The sequence below is a fragment of the Mastomys coucha genome, unplaced genomic scaffold (assembly GCF_008632895.1).
Source record: "Mastomys coucha isolate ucsf_1 unplaced genomic scaffold, UCSF_Mcou_1 pScaffold22, whole genome shotgun sequence".
Lineage (NCBI taxonomy): Eukaryota > Metazoa > Chordata > Mammalia > Rodentia > Muridae > Mastomys > Mastomys coucha.
Genome location: NW_022196905.1, coordinates 203,547,368 through 203,567,660, shown reverse-complemented (window position 1 = coordinate 203,567,660; position 20,293 = coordinate 203,547,368). Strand labels below are relative to the sequence as shown.

Below are 20,293 nucleotides of genomic sequence, written 5' to 3'. Positions count from 1 at the left end.
GTCAGCATAAGGGATATCCTTTGGAAAACAAGGAAAAACTCACTCTGTCTTTTTTTTTTTTTTTTTTTTTTTTGAGTGTGTGTGTGCAGACCAAAGTGGAGAAACTAGCTTTTCAATTTGTTAATGTGAAAGGCTCTAAAGAAGTTCTTAAGGACAAAGAAAAGGCTAATTAACTATTGTGTTGTAATTGCCATCAAGATTTACTAGGTCCCTTTCGTGCCAGGTAGCACACTGCCTGCACAAAAGACAATTTCTGCTGACAAACTTGCTGCCAGCCTGTGTGTCAGGCCTCAAATGTTTGACTCTTTGTGCCAAAGCCTTCTGATTAATTAGGAAAATTCACCGAGCATTTTATGAAAATAACTTTACAAGTCATTTAGGTACAACGTAGTGTTTTCCTGTTGGATTTCCAGTAAACAAAAGGATATTGGTTGATTGTTCGAGGGCCCTGATTATAACCTTTTGGCTCCAGATAATGAGCTGTGTCTTAATTCCAATTAATGGCTTGGAATTCCAGAGCCATTAAGTTCGTTAGGGAAAGCAAAGGAAGTAAACACATGAAAAACAGGGAAATTCTCCCATTGAACCCCAACTGGCTTCCTCTTCCCATCATTAATTTGTAGGCAGATTAAAGCCACAGATATTTGTCAGGGCACACAGACACACTGAGTGAGTTTTAGCTGTCCCAGGCTGCCTGAGTCCTGAGTTTTGTGTGAGCACAGCTGAAAAGATGAGAGTTAAGGGTTGAGAGACTCCAGCCTGAACAGGAGTAGGGTTACTAAGAAGCTGCTGCAGAGGGATGTTTTCAGTTACAGTTTTAACTGGACATCATGGCTTCCCCACAGGAAAGCTCATGGAGCCATAAAGCTGGTCCACTGCTCCCCTGTAGGAAAGGAGCTGTGTATTGCTGCAGCCAGTGCCACCTGCTCAGCTCTCAAGTGTACATTTGTTCTCCTGGGAAAAATAGGGTGGGGTAGTTACTAGAAACAGGGCTCGGAGCCAGCAGTATTCCACTTCCAAATTCTGGCTGACTCCTCCAGTGACCTCTGTCTAGTCCCCTCAATAAAGCTACCCACTGCTTATTTAAAACTGAAGTCCAGATATACAAGGCCTTGGGAGATAGCCACTCTTCTTTGGGACTTCTTTGGCACAGAACACGCTAAAAACCATTCTTGTCATTAACAAATATTTATTGGGCATTTTTCCATTAACAAGCAACAAATGAGTGAAAGGCACACATTGTGCCTGAATTTAAAACAGAAGCGATTTTTAAGAAAAATAATTTATGTGAATTTCATGTACCATCTATAAGGATCTCTGAGTAGAATTAACCCTGGAGATGTTGATTACTCTGTATTTTCTATGTATACAATGTTAATTTTAAAGCTGTACATTGTCAGAAGAGGGAACATGCTTTTCCCCTAAACAATGCCAATATACCAAATAAATTCTTTCTTGTTATTTGTACAATTAGAATACGGAATAGTATAATGACAATATAGTCTCTGTGCCCTCTATAGTGGGTGATATCTCCTAGGCATGATGACACTTCATAAACAGCACAGGAGGCAAACATCCCTGCCAGAAGAATCTGCTGGCAGATGCCCAGCTTGAATATTTAGTACTATCTCTGACTTCTAAGGTTTGCAGAAAGAAAAAAAATGTTCCAGAAATTAAAGATGTCACAAGGATGAATATTCAGAAATGGGAGATGAGAAACAAATGAAATGTTTCTTGAGCTTTACAAAGCATTAGAAACAATTACTTGGTCACTGACATCTCTAATGTCACAAGAGCAAATAAGCAAACCTCTTGGCATCTTAAAACTCATACTACCCAGCATAGTGTTACTACAAAGGCAGAAGCAGCCACAGAAAAAAACAGATTTATACTCTCAACTAAGCTCTACTTTTAAATATTGTGAGCATAAAAAGCTCAGTTGAAACTGTTCTCAGATCCTACTGGAGAGCTCTGGACAGTCACACATTCCCCTTGCTGTTGTGGGTAGATTTTCAAATTCTCACTGGAGTCATTAGCTAGCATCAAAGAGGGAAGAGAACATAATATGTAGAAAACCCAAATAGAAGAGAATACACTTGGAATATTTTCTGTGTAGAGTCTGAATTTTCATTAACTCAGCTCTCCATTCTATCACTGGCTAGTTTACCTGAAGTATTTAACACAATTATATTTAAAAGGACAATCTCACTCAGTACAACCTAGGCATAGGCTATGAGTAGACCTGGAAGGGAAGCTAGGCTTTCCCAGTACTATCTCAGGGATGCCTATGTAAGTCAACTGAGAAGGCTCTTAGCTCTGCCAACTGCAAACAAGGCTTTCTTTCCTCAAGTTTGCTCATCACTGTACTGTCATCAGATATTTTCAAATACCATTTGGATGGCTGGAGATGTATTGGTTCCTTCTAATGGAATGAAATAGCACATAATGGTGGCTTTCATGGAGATGTTTTATTTTCTCAAATTCATTATGTCAGTCCAAGAGCACTGTGCTAGCATGTTTGACAGATTATTTTTCTTGGATTATACACAGACATTGTCTCCCAGTGTTTGTACATAATTTTTTCTTTGTGTGTGTGCTAGAAGTTGATAGGTAGATATCTGATACCCCTTAATCTTCTTGGAAAGATACCAATGCCAATAATTGTATTGGATTAAAATCCGATCCTATGACATTTAAAAAAATCTTTTCATTATTTTTGAGAATTTTGTACATATATACAATATAATATTATTTGTCCTTGTCAACTCCTCCTGTGCCTTTCTCAAATATGCCTTCTTCACAGCTTCATCTTCCTTCCCTCTCTCTCTTTATTTGGATATTTTATTTATTTACATTTCAAATGTTATCCACTTTCCCAGTTTCCCCTCTGCAAACTCCCTATCCTACACCCCTCCCCCTGCTTCTGTTTCTCTGTCTTCCCTCTTTTCCTTCCCCCTTCCCTCCCTTCTTCTTTCCTCCCTACCTCCCTCTTTATCTCTCTTTCTTTTTTCTTCTTTCTTCCTTCCTTTCTTTCTTTCTTTCTTTCTTTCTTTCTTTCTTTCTTTCTTTTTTTCTTTCTTTCTTCTTTTCACCCACTAATTCAATTTAGCATTGCCTTTTGGTACACGGGTACATTTGAGCATGTGAAACCTATTGGTGGTCACACTCTCAATTAAAATGACTCCCCTTCCTGAGTATGGCCACTGAGGAGTTCTCAAAGCCCACCCTCACAGTGACACATGTCTTATAACAAGACAACATCTATTCCAACAAGGCCATACCTCCTAATAATGTCATTCCCTGTGGACCAAGCATTCAAAACCATGAATCTATGGAAGCTAAATACATTCAAACCACCACAGAAGGTAACAGTATTATCATTTAGCAAAGTAACTATTAGGTTCTGTAGTAGATCCTATGACACTCCCCTCCAAAGACTTTTGAGCAAGATTATAGGATCAGGGATGTAAGTCCATGCTGTAGACCAGTCCTTAAATCATTCAGAAAACAGTTATCCACAGCAGTCATGCTATTAGTAAACCTGTTTTTTTGTTTGTTGATTTTTGAAACAGGATTTTTCTGGATTGCCCTGGTTGTCCTGGAACTCACTCTGTAGCCCAGGCTGGCCTTGAACTCAGAAATCTGCCTGCCTCTGCCTCCCAAGTGCTGGGATTAAAGGCATGCACCACCACCATCTGGCAGTAAACCTGATTTATCTGACTGTTGAGTCTTCAGTAATTTAAGTTCTTACCGTGTAGTCATGGAGTAAAGCCAATGGTGGAAATCACAATATTGTGTTGTTTTAGAACATGCCTTCTTCACAGCTTCATCTTCCTTCCCTCCCTGACTAACTCATACAGAAGTATCCTATGACTTGCATTAAGATTTTTATTAATAACCAATGTCTCTGGGAATTACAAGGTCCACACATGCAGAACAATTCCATTCCAGCCTACATAAAAGCTGTTTTTAGAAATTCGTTTACTAAGTAGTGGGTTTCCATAAGGGTTAGTTTTGGTTAGCCTACTAGCTCAGTTACTATTCTATTACTGTGAAGAAAAATCATGACCAATGTAACTTGTATAAGAAAACACATAATTGCAGGCTTACCTACACTTTTTGAGGCCATGACCATCATGGCAGGAAGTAAACAGGCATGGCACTGGTGCAGGAGAGCATAGATGAAAGCTTTACATCCTAATCCATAGGCAGCAGGTAGAGAGAGAACGAGAGAGAGAGAGAGAGAGAGAGAGATAGAGAGAGAGAGAGAGAGGAAGAGAGAGAGAGAGAGAGAGAGAGAGAGAGAGAGAGAGAGAGAGAGAGAGAGAGAGAGAGAGAGAGAGACTCTACTTGGAGTGGGGTTTTGAAACCTCAAAGTCCACTGTCAGTGACAGACCTTTTTCAATAAGCCCACACTTCCTCCAAAAAGGCCACATCTTCTAATTCTTCCCAAGTACTTTCATTAACTAGCAACTAAGTAATTAAAATATAAGGACCCATGGGGACATGCCTGTTCTTGGTACTCACTGGCCTGTAGCCATATTATAGTGCAAAATATATTTAATCTAGTTCAAAAGTTCAAAGACTTTTCTGAGACTCAAGACAGTCTCTTAACTATAATTCACTATAAGCAAAAATTAAAAGTACAGACCACAGGCTTTCAGCATACAATGGCACAAAATATATACTACTATTACAAAAGACAGAAGAGGGGAGCATAGTGAAGAAATAGTGGACAAAAGCAAGATCAAAACCCAGAAGGTAAAATTCCAAATTCTGCAGAACTGTGTTTGATGTCCAAATGTTTAGAATGCACTTTCCTTCCAGCTTTGCTGACAGTAACACACTCCTCTTCTTTGGGTTGGTTCCATACCCTATTAGCTACTCTCCTTGGCAGATATCCCATGGCTCTGGCATTATCAACATCCTCCAGTATCCATTATAATCTAACCTTCAGTTTTACAGCATCACACAATGGCCTCTCTGTTCCTCCATGCAGGGACTCCCCTGCTACATGCCTAGCCTCGGTATCTCTCCTTAACTATGGAGAAAGATTCCTTAGCCCTTCCCCTATATCCCACTTGAGTCTAAATTTGTATCCAGTATTACAAAGCTGCAGAGTTCTTTTGCTTGCTGGGGCTGGAACCTGACCCCTCTTTGAATTGCATTTGTATAGGATCCCAGGTGAAGATGGATTTCTTTGCTGCTTAATCTTTTCTTTAATTCCTCTTCACAATTGGTTGTTTTGCCTGGGTGTGTCTTGCTGTGAGGGTACTACTTATTTTATTCCACTCTTAATTAGGCTCTTATTTAAACTTTTTTATCTCTTTGAGCATAGAACTTATCTCCAACACTTAATTTCTTGGTGCTCTTTTGCATCTCAAATGGTACCTTTGTATTTATTTCTTTTTGCCTGATTTGTTCCTTTTTATTGTAAATCTGCTAGGTTGTCTTGAAGTTTCCTCTGTCAACACCATTAACACAAACCTCTTCAATTTAGCTAGGACAAGAGTAAAAAGCAGCCATATTCTTTGCTAAAATAACATAAAAATGACCTCTAAATCAGCCAATAATATTATTTCCCTCTAAAACTTCTTGATATGAGCCTCCACTATCCAAATCACTTTTAATGTTACTATTTTCCATGTTCCTACTAGGATAGCTTATTAAGTCCTGTTTAAAGCATTCAACCCTTTTGTTTCTAGTCCTCAAACCCAAAGTCTTCTAAATTTCTCCAACCAAAAGCATGGTAAGGCTTGTCACAACAATACCCTAGTCCCTGGTACCAACTTCTGTCTTAGTAATTTATTACTGTGAAAATACCCATGACCAAGGCAACTCTTCTTAATGAAAACATTTAACTGAAGTGGGTGTGATTAAAAGTGAACTTGTACACACTACTAGTCATCATGTTAAGTATTGTAACCCGTTTTGGAAACCAACGTGAATAGAAATAAACCCTATAAATAGAACTGCTACATAAGGCAGCTCCATCACTCTTGAGCATACACCTGCTTACACATCCATATTCATTGACAAAAGGTAGGAAATGGACTTAACCTAGATGTATATCAATATTTGAATGATTAAAGAAAACATAGCACATCTATAATGGACTATTCCTCAGATCTAGAGAAAGATTAATTCATGAAACTGACAGGTAAATGGATAGAGCTGAAAAAATTATAGTGCAGTAGCTCAGGTTCAGGTAGGTTAAAATTGTATGTTCTTTCTCCTATCTGGATCCCAGCTTCAAATTTCTTTATTTGTGTAACTGGAACACAAATGGAATCTAGGAATGGACTTCATGGCACATTAAGGGAGGAGTGGTGATAGTAAATTATGGGTAAAATGAGAATAGTGAAGTGGAATACTGAAGGTTGAAAGGCTTAGCAGGAACAGGTATGGGAGTATGGAGATAATCATCATATAAAGAGAAAGATTAGATTAAGGAATTGAGTTGTGTTAACTGCATGAAAACTGAATGTCTCACAACATTTGACAGATTTAAATCATCTTCCTTAAAGGCCTTAGAAAGAGGCATTGTTTGGAGCTTTAAAATAAGGAATGAGGGGAGGGATAAATTCTATGCAGAACAAGTGGTAATTATAGACTAGAAACTTCTGGTTATAAATGTCTGGCACATAAGACATAATAAAGGAAGCTAATATTATTCATTATGATGACTATGATGCTAAAATAAACATTTAACTAAATAAATATTGAAATAAAACTGTACAAGGAACTTGAAAGTTCACAATTCTGTGTTATGTGTTTTGAATCCCACAAACACGGAGAAATTCAGGGCATTTTCTATAAGGTGATAACTGAAACCCTTAAAGAATGAAACTGTAGACTCAGAGATGGGCAATGCTCATATGATGTTGATTGCCAGGTAGCCCCTTAGATTATACTATGAGGGAAGAGGGCCAGTCAACCCACAGGAACCTAATGGTATGACCTGGTTTTGGTTGTGGTATCAAAACCATGTTGTTATATTCTAGAAGCATGTGGACAACACTTCGATCAAAAACAGAACTGCAGAGCATGCAGTAGAACTTGTTCATATCACTTCTTGGCCTTTTGGCTAAGATCAAGTGTAGAACTTGTTCATAAAAAGGGGCTCCATTTTCACCTATATAAACCTTCACTGTTCTGACCACATTAGCTTCAGGGTACAGTTTGGACTTTGTGAGGAAAGCAGCAGATTTCCTTGTGATTATATTCTAATTACTACTCTCCCCACAACTTTTGATATTTATAAGCAATTCAATTCTTCCCTAAACTTGATTTTTTGGATTGTTCCAGGTTTGGCAATGCCCTTGCTTCTTGGCACAAAATTATGTTACTATATTTAAAAAAATGAGCATGACAGTGTAGATTCTGAAATGGAAACATGATTCAGTTAGAAGAACCAGGAGGCTGACATTAAAATGTCAATGAATTCCCTTATTCATTTTTTTACATTGTGAGATTTACTTTACAACTTCAGGTTGCTATAATGTTGAACAATATCAATTTAATTTCCATCATACTATTTAACACATGTTTGAAAGTGCTTTAGTTTTAAGTTTTGTTGCCTCCTGATGACCGTATTCTAGAAAATTTATTATCTTTGAAAATTAAGTTACTCAAATACATGACACTAATCATCCTTCTCATAGCTATTTGCTATTCCAGTTTGAGGGGATCTGTCACCCTCCTTTATCATTGATGAATACTAGCCACACATGTGGTACACAGACACATGTGGGAGAAACACTTATACATATAAAGTAAATAATAACTCTGAGGAATCATTAAAATTCAAATTTAAGGTACTTGAAGTTAACTTCCTCTTGCTGAAGACATAGTTAGGACATAGCACAGTTGGAAGATTCAAGCTGAAAGACTCTCTTGTGGTCTAGCTAAAAAACAAAAACGAAACAAAACAAAACAAAACAAACCTTTGAGAGAAGACAAAAACCTTGTCTTAGGTAAGGGATAGTGGTTTCATTGTAAAAGACTAATAGAAATATTTTCATTTCTGAGTTATTATTACAAATAGCAGTATTTGACTTTTTCAAGATAAAATTCATTTTACAATAGCCTTTGCAAATGGCACTGTTATTTTAATGTGTAGTAGAATGTTACTCAAACATCTACTTTTCCCTTCTGCTAAAGGTTAAAGGTTGCATCTGAATAGGTTGCTTCTGAATTTTTTAGTTTCACACTCAGGGAAATTACTTTCTAAAAAGAGAAAAATGAGCATCAGAACCTTTGGAAATATATACAGTGAAATTTTTGCTGGTCATTTTTTTTTTGAGAGACCAAGAAGAAAAAATGGTGTCAGCTGTCCCACTAAATTTGTAAGTACAATGTTGTGCCAGTGGGTATTTTAGCACGGCTGGTGCTATACTTGGAACTTTGTCAAGTACCTCAATAATATTTCATAGCACATGTTGATGTGTGCAAAGTAGATACAGAATTTTTTCATCACCCTCACAATAAGAAATCCCACATTTAAAAATGTCTTTGGGTGGCTTCCTTCACTCTTTCGTGTTTATCTTTATGGTGCTTATTACTGGAATGCCTAAGCTTATTTGAAAAGTCATATCTTGGCTAACAATGTGAGATTTTATTCACCCCAAGAAGAGTGGGGTCTTCTTAGAAAAAGAAGAAAAAAGTACATTGTTTGATGTAGACAGTTGGACAGCTAATCTTGTTGGTTAGTCTCACTGAAGTACATTTTCCTGTTGTCTGTCTGAGAACTCACCTTCTCTTTTTACCTGCCATGACCTTTCCAGAAGCTTTAATGAAAATAATAGCCAATTGTAAGTATAATTGACATATATTTATGTTCACCATGAAATTACATCCACTAAAGACAACTCATTTATGTATAGACTCAAAAAATTGAAACTCAGTATTTGCTGAGCACAAGAGTTAGGATTTCTTGGAAAGTTGTTGCAGAAAGGACAGAGTCTTGGACAGGTTAAGTCAGATCTTGGCACCTGTGTCTTTTGAAAACTATAACTCTTTTCCCACACATCATTTTTATTGTTGTGTTGACTAAGACCAATGATGATCTGTATTTGATTAAAATTAGACTCATGTTTGGATGTGGATAACTGAAAGGAGAAGAGAGGTAGACCAGTTGCTTCTCACACTTGTAGACTTCATTGTTCAGAAAGGGTTGCTTTTTAGGAAAAGCCATTTATTCTCTTGACTATTCAGATTTCTTTAAGTGAAACCCCAGACACAGAATTAAAGAAACTCCAAATATACTCAGCTGGGAAACCCTGACATGCTCACTTTGGAAACAGAATCTGGGTTCTGGCTGCCAAGTGGAACATAGCAAGGAGCATGAGAGTGGTTAACTTTGAGGAAGGCAACCAGTACCCTCAAGTGACTTTTAACTAACACTGGCAATTGACATTAACTGCATCCATTATAACATGTTGAGGCTTACAACAGCTCTGTGAAATAGAGAAACTGAATTACTTGCACATAGTTATGAAGGAGTTACAGGCCTCAGAAATCAAAACACAAGAAGTCCAAGTTCTAAGTCCAAGCTCTTCTCTGAAGTCCTTACACCCTCTCTAGAAGTAGGTTGAATTCTAACAGACTTTGGTTGATATGTTTTATGTTTTAGCATATCTCAGAATGGGACAAGATGCTTTGTGTATGTCTATTTAATAATTGTGACAGATTTTAACTAATAATATGATCATGTAATTATGATCATATTTTATACTTCTATAGAATATAGGCAAAACTTAATGTTCTGTTTATTCTACATTGATCTATATTTGAATCCATTTTAAACTTAATTAATTTAAAATTATGTGATGATTAACTAGGGACCTATCATCTGAACAATCAGTTGCCAGTAAACTTCCTGTATATTCTATTATTCATTAGCATTTCCTATGAAGCTCTCTAGGTATAATCTCAATCATGAAATATTATGCCTCTTGCTTTATAAAAAGAATTCTGTGAGATATATACTAATATGCTTTAATCTTTGTTTTTAAAGCATAATTAATACAAAACCATATATGGTCTTCTAGCATTGTGTTTGTGTGTACAGATAGCTCATTAGTTGTCACATCTGAAGCCTACTTTGAAGTGGAACTTCTGGTTCTTTGGAAAATTAGTTATGTCAATGATGTTTTGCTGGGGCACACAGATGAAAGAATGTCTTGATAAAGAAATGACATGGAAGAATGTTTTCCTGAAGCAGACACAGGTGAAAGGGTGTTTGTATATAGCAAACACATGAAAGGACACTTGTTGAAGGAGTATAAAAATGACCTCACAGACAGTGGAAGAGGAGCATTGAGCATTGGTTTGGTTTGCTCCAATGGCATGCGTGTATTGGTTTGCCTTACAAAGAGATATTGAGCTCAGTTTGGGATAACACTGCTATTGAGAGAATCTTACCCAAGAACTGAGGTTCCTGCGTCAGCTTGCCACTTCTGTGGCCTTGCCTCAGGCCATTTGGTGAGCCTGGTGATTTCTTCAGGATTGAACAACAGCTGCCTGGTATCTTCTTGCTGAAAGGACTGGACTGTACTGATGGTGCATGCCTGGTGTCTGCCTGCCTAGAGGACTAGCCTGCAGATCGTGAATTGTATTGCTATGGGGCTGAATTGCTGCCAAAGAAGACCAAGCTCACCCCCAAAGAGCTATTACTGAACAGGCCCACTTCCCCCATATCTTAGCAACTTTTCTTTTCTACTACCTCTGCTGGGTGGTGGTCTAGAGGAGAGTTTTAACCTTTATTAAAAGTTGGTTGCAAAAAGTTTATACCTATACTACTTAATTCTAAATGAATTAAAATTGAGACTGGAGATATAGCTCATTGAGCTGAGTGCTTGCACAACATACACAAAATGCTAGGTGGATTTCAGAATTTTCTAAATAGGGAGTAGCAGTCTCAGCTCTGAGGGGTTGGGATGGGGTGTGCCAGCATGGCCAGAGCTCAAGGCCATCTGTTGCTATATAGGAATGCTGAAAACAGTCTGTGATATATGAGACCCTGACTCACAAAAGTATTAACTAGCTAACTGATTAAAATCTATCTATCCTACCTTTTTTGATGGATAGTTGAATTGTTTCTAGCTCTTACTGTTTTAGTGAAAAGATGTGCACATTAGAATACATGGTTTTTAAAAATGTTTTGTTAATTTGTTGTGTCACACCATGTACTCAATCCCACTTATCTCCCCATCCCTTTGTACCCACCCCTCCACCTTAGCAACCTACCTGCAAAAGAAAATATTAAAACAACAACAACAAAATCCCATTGAGGAAGTGGTAGTGTGTCACAGTGTGTTCCACAGTATATTCTTTGTCTACACATTTTTACTTGAAAATGTTCATCACAATGAATCATTGGTCTAGTTTGAGGCCTCTGGCTTCTGATAATCTATCAATCCTGGATCCTCACTGGGACTTCTCTCAGATGTCTTGTTTTGCCTTGGTGTCATGGAAATCCTGAAGCTTTGAACCAGTAGGATCTGTGCTTTCATATACTCCAGTAGTTCATAAATGAGGTAGACATCGTGGTGGGCCAACTCAAAGCTCTGGGATCTGGGCCTCGGTGGTAGCTGAGTTGTTAACCTGACAGATCTCCTAAGGCCAAAACCCCAGAGGAAGCTCTCCAGCACTGCCCTGGCTAGTTCACCCAATGCTCCAGCCAGCAAGGGCCTGGACCAGCTCTACTGTGCTGCCCAGGCAAGTCACATGGCCCACTCTCCCAAGTACAGCAGCTAGTGAGGGGCTGGGCCAGCTTTGCGTAGCCATTTGACATTAACATCATCCTCGGAGGCAGCCCAGACCAGGGGTGTTCACATGGTCATTAGTGGTGATATGAGCCATGGGCATCTACACAGACCTTCTGCTGCTACATGGCCACAAACTCAGATACCTCAGCAAGAGCACAGGTAGGACTTCAGTTCCTCAGGTGGTAGAGAAGGCTATCTACATTATGCTATTCCTCTCCACCCTCACATCTCCAGTTCTGACTCTCCATTGTAGCTTGTAATTAAAAACAAAAAAAATCAAGCTATTGCGGCTCCACCGGCTCACTCCCATGATCCCCAGGAGGGATCATGCTACCAGCTCCATGAGACCCTTGAATTTACAGATAAATACACACACTCTGTTTTATTACTTTATAATTTGCCTGCTAGCACAATCGCTGGGCTCAAATACCTCCCACCTAGAAATGTGTGCCCTTATTAATTTATTATCTCCATCTCTTCTTCCACCCTAAGCCAAATGGCTCACATTAGCTAGCCCTTACCAACCTCCTTGGCCATCCAAGGAGGCAGAGTCCACCAGTAGTAGCTTTCCCAAGATCTTACATGATTTCTGTGTCATTCTCATTCCAAAGCCTGGCTTAAAAAGCCCCTTCTCTTTCCCTGTATCTCCACTTCCTCCAGGGTCCCAGAAGTCCCACCTGTCCCTTCCGCCAGCAATTGGCTTCTGGCCTCCTTTATTGACCAAATCAAGAACCAATTAGGGAACCAGATCCTATTATCACTTCCCCCCACCCCAAGGCCTCCCCCTATACTTCATAAGCTAAACCTGTTCTGCTTGTTTTTTTCTCCAATCTCTCTACCTCATGCTCGCATATAGTAGAAGTTCACATAGCTGGCAGGCCTCTGGTTGTCTTCTACCTGTACTTGTCTTGCAGGCAGGCCTTGTGGACATATTCTTACATGACCCATTGGTAAAAATTTAAGCTAGAGTTAAGGATATAATGAATATAATAAAATATAAAATAATAAGGATATAATAAAACTTATCAGATAATGTCAAATAATTTTTAAGGTAATGGTATTAATTTGTAGCAATAGTTATAAGTAGCATAATAATGGTAGATAAATAATGGCATTGATTTATTTTTCCCAGTATTTTTTATTGTCAAACTTAAGTTTTCAAAATTAAGTATAGCTCATTTGATATGAACTTCTCTAGCTACTAAGAAAATGAAAACTTCATATTTTTATTGGCACTATAAGGTTACTTTTAGAACCAATGTTCCTAGTCTTATATGTTGTGTTTCTTCTGGTTCTACTTATTTATTGGAATTCAGCGAGCAATCTGTAATAGCTACCCAATATTCTTTATTTGTATTGCAAATTTCAGTAAGATATCATTTCTTGGTCTTTCCAAACCATTTTTTTTTAATGAGCAGATGGTTTTGTTTCTTCCTGTAGTTTAATTTGTCTATCACTACTTCTATGTCTATAAACTTTTTTTGAAGAACAAGAATTATTAAAGGAAAGAACAAAAGAGCTAACATACAGGAATAAACCTCAAACCCAAGAAGAACAGCTACTTACAAACCAGTCTCCAAGTTCAGTGTAACACTAGCTGAAACTCTGGGCTATAATCTTGACAATTCAATTTCAAATATGTCCCTAGAAATAACAGGGCATTAAGAAAGGACCTGGGAAGAAGGAACATTGTGGGGCAGGCCTCTTCTTCAGAGACTTAAGCTGTTTTCAAAGCAGAAGCCTGGAAATAGTACATCAGGATGCAGGCATGACGGACAGGTCAGTGACATGTACAGACAGAAGCCTGTGGGTTAAAACACTGTCCTGACCATGTCACAGTCCATCAGGGAACCATTAATGTTGCTCAATAAACATTTGTGGGGAGGGTTAGCTCTTATTAAACATCCTCTACCAAGTGCATTTGAGATGGATGGCTTTGCTTGTGGGATGCATCATCGGGCAATGCATTAGGAAGTGTTCATTGACTGTCCAGGTCTAGCTATAAAGAAATGAGACTTTAATAGCAGCACTTAGGAAGGCAGATATCTATGAGTTTGAAGCCACCTAGGACTGCATAGGGAGCTTCAGGCCATCTAAGACTACCCAATGAGATCCCACCTCACAAAATAATGATAATAAAAGAGCCAGACATGGTGGTGCACATCTGTAATCACAGAACTTTGGTGGGGCTGAAGCACAAGAATTATCAAAGCTTCAGGCCCAACCTAGGTTTTATAGAGGAACCCAGTCATAAAAACAGAAAAATCAACAGAGGTATACTTTATTTGGCAAACTGTTTGCATAGTATACATGAAACCCTGGCTTCAATCCTAAGAAAAATATAGGCTTGGTGGACCAAACTATCATCCTAACATGCTGGACTTGGAGACAGAAGGATCAGGAATTTGCTTATTTAAGATTGTTTATGTATTACTAATTTTTATTAAAATATAATTTTGGCATTAAAATATTTGATGTTTACAGTAAAATTTATTTAAGCTATTCAGAAAGTATAGCCCTTCATTTATCTCTTCACTACTAATTATTTTTTGCTGCTTGATTATTGAAAAGTTTCTATTTTTTGGCTAATATCCACTTATTAGTGAGTACATAGCATGCATGTTATTTTGTCTGAGTTATCTCACTCAGGATGATATTTTCTAGTTCCATCCATTTACCTGCGAAACTCAAGATGTTCTCGTTCTTAATAGGTGAGTAATATTCTATTGTGTAAATGAACCACATTTTCTGTATCCACTCTTCTGTTATGGAACATCTGGATTGTTTCCAGCTTCTGACTGTCACAAATAAGGCCACTATAAACCTAGTGGAGTACATGCTCCTGTGGCATGGTGGGGTATCTTTTGGGTATATTCCCAAGAGTGGTATTGCTAGGTCTACAGGTAGATCTATTTCCAATATTCTGAGGAACCTCCAGATTGATTTCCAGAGTGGTTGGACCAGATTGCAATCCCACTAGCAATGGAGTAGTATTCCTCTTTTTCTACATCCTCTCCAACATGTGTTGTCACCTGAGTTTTTGATCTTAGCTATTCTGATTGGTATAAAGTGGAATCTCAGTGTCGTTTTGATTTGCATGTCTCTGATTACTAAGGACTTTGACCATTTCTTTAGGTGCTTCTCTTCCTTTCAAGACTCCTCTGTTGCGAATTCTCAGTTTAGTTTTAATAACCAATTTTTGAATTGTTTTTTTGTTTGTTTGTTTTTTTGGTGGTTAGATTCTTGAGTTCTTTATATATTTTGGATATTAGTCTTTTAGATAGGAAGTTAGTAAAGACTTTTTCCCAATCTGTAGGTTGCAGATTTGTCTTACTGTGTTCTTTGCTTTAGAGAAGCTTTGCAGTTTGATGAGGTCCCATTTATCAATTCTTGATCCTAGAGCATGAGCCATTGGAGTTCTGTTTAGGAAATTTTCCACTGCACCAATGAATTCAAGGCTCTTTCCCACTTTCTCTTCTATTAGATTTAGTGTATCTGGTTTTATATTGAGGTCCTTGATCCACTTGGACTTGAGCTTTGTGCAAGGTGACAAATATGGGTTTATTTTCATTTTTCTACCTACAGACAGCCAGTTAGACCAGCACCATTTATTGAAGATGCTTTCTTTTTTTCCACTGTATATTTTTGGCATCTTTGTCAAAGACCAAGTGTGTGTAAGTATGTATTTTTATTTCTGGGTCTTCAATTGTATTTCATTAACCAATGTGTCTGTCTCTGTACCAATACCATGCAGTTTTTATCATTATTGCTCTGTAGTAAAGCTTGAGGTCACGGATGGTGATTCTCCCAGCTGTTCTTTTATTGTTAAGAATTGTTTTCACTCTTGTGGGGTTTTTTTGCCTTTCCAGATGAATTTGAGAATTGCTCTTTCCATGTCTTTGAAGAATTGTGTGGGGTTTTGATGGGGGATTGCATTGAATCTATACATTGCCTTTGGATGGCCATTTTTATTTCTGTTTATTTTTTATTTATCTTATTATATTAATTCAGCTAATTCATGAGCATGGGTGATCTCTCCATTTTCTGAGATCTTTGATTTCTTTCTTGAGAGACTTGAAGTTATGGTCATATAGGTCTTTCACTTGTTTGGTTCGAGTTACCCCAAGATATTTTATATTATTTATGGCTATTGTGAAGGGAGTTGTTTCCCTAATTCTTTCTCAGCCTGTTTATTATTTGTATAAAAGAAGGCTGCTGGTTTATTTGAATTAATTTTATATCCGGCCACTTTGTTTATCTGCTGGAGAAGTTCTTTGGTCGAATTTTGGGGGTCACTTATGTTTCCTATCCTATCATCTACAAATAGTGATACCTTTATTTCTTCTTTGCCAATTTGTATCCCCTTGATCTATTTTTGTTGTCTTATTGTTCTAGGTAGCATTTCCAGTACTATATTGAATAGATATGGGGAGCATCCTTGTCCCTGATTTTAGTGGGATCGCTTCAAGTATGTCTCCATTTAATTTGCTATTGGCTGTTGGTTTGTAGTAAATTGCTTTTATTATATTTAGGTAAGGGCCTTGAGTTCCTGATCTCTCCAATACTTTTAACATGAAGGAGTGTTATATTTTGTCAAATGCTTTTTTCTGTATCTAAGGAGGTGATCATATTTTTTTCTTTGAGTTTGTCTACATAGTGGATATTACCACCCCCAAAAAGTACAGAATACCTAAGATACAGTCCACAGAACTATAAAAGGTCAACAAGCTGAACGGCCTAAGTGAGGACTCCTCAGTCCCACTTGGGAGGGAGAAGAAAGCAATAGTAAGTGGGAAGGAAGGGACCTGGGAGGGAAAGTTGAAGGGGGGATGTAGGAGGAAAAGGGAATCTAATCTGGTATTGGGCAAGTGAAAAGGACTGAATCCCTGAGAGCCAGCAGAAAGAATGTAAACAGGTAACCTCTGGAGGTAGGAAGTTGGGGGCCCCTTCAGAATGCAACAGAGACCTGGGAGGTGAGAGACTCTCAGGACTCAAAGGGAAGGACCTTAGATGAAATGCTAGACACTAGGGAGAGGGAATTTATAGAGCCCACATCCAACAGGAAGACAAGGCATTAAATGAGGGATGGGGTTGCCATCCCACAGTCAAAATTCTGACCCATAATTGTTCCTGTCTGAAAGAACTACAGAGATGGAAATGGAGAGGAGCCTGAAGAAAAGAAGGTCCAGCGACAGTCCCAAAGTGGGATCAGCTCAAGGGGAAGTTCCAAGGCCTGACAATTGTTACTGAGGATATAGAGTGCTCACAAAAAGGGACCTACCGTGACTGTGCTCTGGAAGACCTAACAAACAGTAGAAAGAGTCAGATACAGATATTAGAACCCAACCAATGGAAAGAAGCAGCTGACCCCTAAGGTTGAATTAGGAGAAAGCTAGAAGAAACTGAGAAGAAGGGTAATCCTGTAGGAGGACCTGAGGTCTCAATTAATCTGGACCCCCGAGATCTATCAAACACTGGATCACCAAACAGGCAGCATACACCAGCTGATATGAGACCCCCAACACATATACAGCAGAGGACTGCCAGGTCTGTGTTCAGTCAGAGATGATGATGATCTAACCCTTAAAAGATTGGAGGCTCCAGAGATTTTAGAGGTCAGGTGGGATTGGGGGGGGGGTTGGGACATCTTCGTGGAGACAGGGCATGGGGAGGAGGTATGGCATGTGGAACAATCAGAGGGTGGACGGGGAGGGGAATAAAATCTGGAGTGTAAAAAAAAATAAAAGAAAGAAAAGTTTCTATTTTTTGTATTAATTGTATACATTTGTTTGGTGTTATGCAACCTGTTGGATTATCTATTATATAATATTTATTATCTGTGGCATGATTATTTAATAAACATAATTTTGCTATTAGGTTTCTATGTACCCATCCCCTCCCCCTAAATTTTCAGTGTATAGCTGGCAAAACAATGCATGGTAGTCTTAAACAATTCTCATAAGATCAAGGAACTTATGTTTTTCACCTATTAACTTGATGAAATATATTTTCTGATAATAACCTACCATTGAATTATGGGTGCGCACTAACCTTGGCATAACATGCCCCTCCTCTGTACACTGCTGGTTTCAGATTGCTTTTATTTTGTTCGGATCTTTTTCAACAATTTTTTTTTTATTTTTTTATTTTTTGAGACAGGGTTTCTCTGTGTAGCCCTGGCTGTCCTGGAACTCACTCTGTAGACCAGGCTGGCCTCGAACTCAGAAATCCGCCTGCCTCTGCCTCCCAAGTGCTGGGTGGCATGCCACCACTGCCTGGCTAACAAGGAAAATAAAACTTATATATTTCATTTTTTGTCCTTCTTAGAGATGATTTATTGGAATCATCTCTAGTTTGTTTTATAGGAGCTTGTACAAGAATGGATTATATTAATTGAAAAATTAGTGATACAGCCTGAATCATCTGTTCTTGGTGGTTTCTCTATGGAAAGAGTTTGATTGCTTCCTCTGGTTACTATGGTACAATTCAAGTTATTTACTTTTTCTTTAGTCAATTTAATTTTTTTTTTTGTCAATTTAATTTTTAAAGGCTTAGTTGTGCATATGAGTGTCTTGCATAAATGCATATAGATACACTACTTACCTTCTTAATGTCAAGGAGGTCTGGGATCCGACACTGGAGTTCCAAATGTTTGTGAACCAACACAACATGCTGGGAATTGATCCTGGGTCCTCCGAACCATCTCTATAGTCCTTAAGTTGACTGTTTGGTGTGTTATATTGTTTCTTTTTCTTTTTTAAAAAAGAATAAATTAGCCAGGCAGTGGTGGTACACACCTTTAATCTCAGCACTTGTTTGGCAAAGGCAGGTAGATCCGAGTTTGAGGGCAGCTTGATCTATAGAGTAAGTTCCAGGTCAGCCAGAGCTACACAGAGAAAACCTGTTTCTAAAAACAAACAAATAAATAAAAGAATACATTTTGTTTATTATTTCATAGTACTATAGATTATAAACCTGAAATGCTGTCTATAAAACTATATTTTATTTGAAACACCAAGTAGAAATTTTTTCCTTTGCTTCCTCCAGATTCTAATTTTCACTGCAAACTTTAGTATTCTTTTGTTTCAATTTTTAGTTAAAATATAGTTACAAGTTTTCATCCCCCTTTCTCCCTCACATCTCTTCTGTTTTCCCAGTTCTCCTCCCTCCCAAGTACATAGCCTCCAATACTTTAACTATTATTGTTACATAGACATATAGAGAAATAAATATGCAAATACATTTGTGGATTCTGTGCTATTTCTATTATCCACATTGGGATGGCAACTGGCATTCAGATTTCCTTTAGGTGATAAGTTGTTGAGATTTCATGAATGCAGCTTATCTATCAAATCTAGAAGATACAACTTCATGGTAGCCTTCCCGGTCCTCTGGATCTTAGAACTTTTTTGCCCATCTTTTATGAAGTTCCCTGAGCCTCAGGTGCAGGAATTATGTACATTTACCATTTGCTGGACATCTCACAGTCATTCTCTGTGTTTAACTAGTTGTGAGCTTCTGTAATTGTGTGCTTATACTGCAAAAAGAAACTTATTCAAGATTCAGTGAGATCTACACTTACCTGTGACTATAAGGATAACTATTCCAGTTAGAATTTATACTTGTTTAGGAGTGTTGTGATAGCGGGCTCTTCTTTAAGATTTATTACATCACTAGCCATTTGTAAATGGCTAGGTTGACACCATGTCAAGAGTGATTTTCCTCCTCATAGGTGAGCCTTAAGTCCAATTAGTCAATGGTTTACTGTCTCTAAGACCTAAGTGCCATTACTTTCAGTCTATCTTGCCATGATGTTCATTACTGTGATTCACAGGCACCACAGCTGAGTCGACTATGCCTGCTTTCTTCCCTTTTGTTACTATGAAAGGTAATTCTCAGCGATGAGGCTTTAAGGTCAGTCCCAGAACAAGTCATGTCCAACATACATTATCTCCATCAGTAAGGACTTACCTTCAACATCTGGGAAATAACCAAGGGCAACAGCAACAGCCTGTATTGCTTCAGGAGGTTCTTGGACTCTCTAGATCAACAGTTCAGAAGGAGGTTTCTTATGCTTGGCAATGAAGTCTTTGTTAGATACTCTATGGTTCTTAGGTGGAGTAGTAGTATTCTAAGTGGTGTTTGTTAGATACTCTATGGTTCTTAGGTGGAGTAGTAGTATTCTAAGTGGTGTTACTTTACTGAAAATATGTGTACATATACACATGTATGTATATACATTATATATCTGTATATGTATACATATATATATACTTATATGTATTATATAGTTTTAGGTACATACAAAAAAAAAAAAAACAATTCCCAGTGTCTTTTTCAAGCATCTTTAGTGTTATTTATCCCTCTTTCCTTTCTCTCTTTTTGTATTTTTCTCCTTTCCCTCTCCCTAATTAAATCCCTTTCTCCATTTCCTCTCTTTGTCTTTATTTGGAGGAAATAAAGTTGCTTTTTGCATCAACATACTTTTCTATCAATTAGAATGTTGCTTGTGTATACTTTCT

At 37.9% G+C, this 20,293-nt stretch overlaps 1 pseudogene; it reads left to right on the top strand.

Annotated features, from left to right (window-relative positions):
• Positions 1-7,067: 7,067 nt before the first annotated feature.
• Positions 7,068-7,149, top strand: LOC116071516 (annotated as a pseudogene).
• Positions 7,150-20,293: the final 13,144 nt, after the last annotated feature.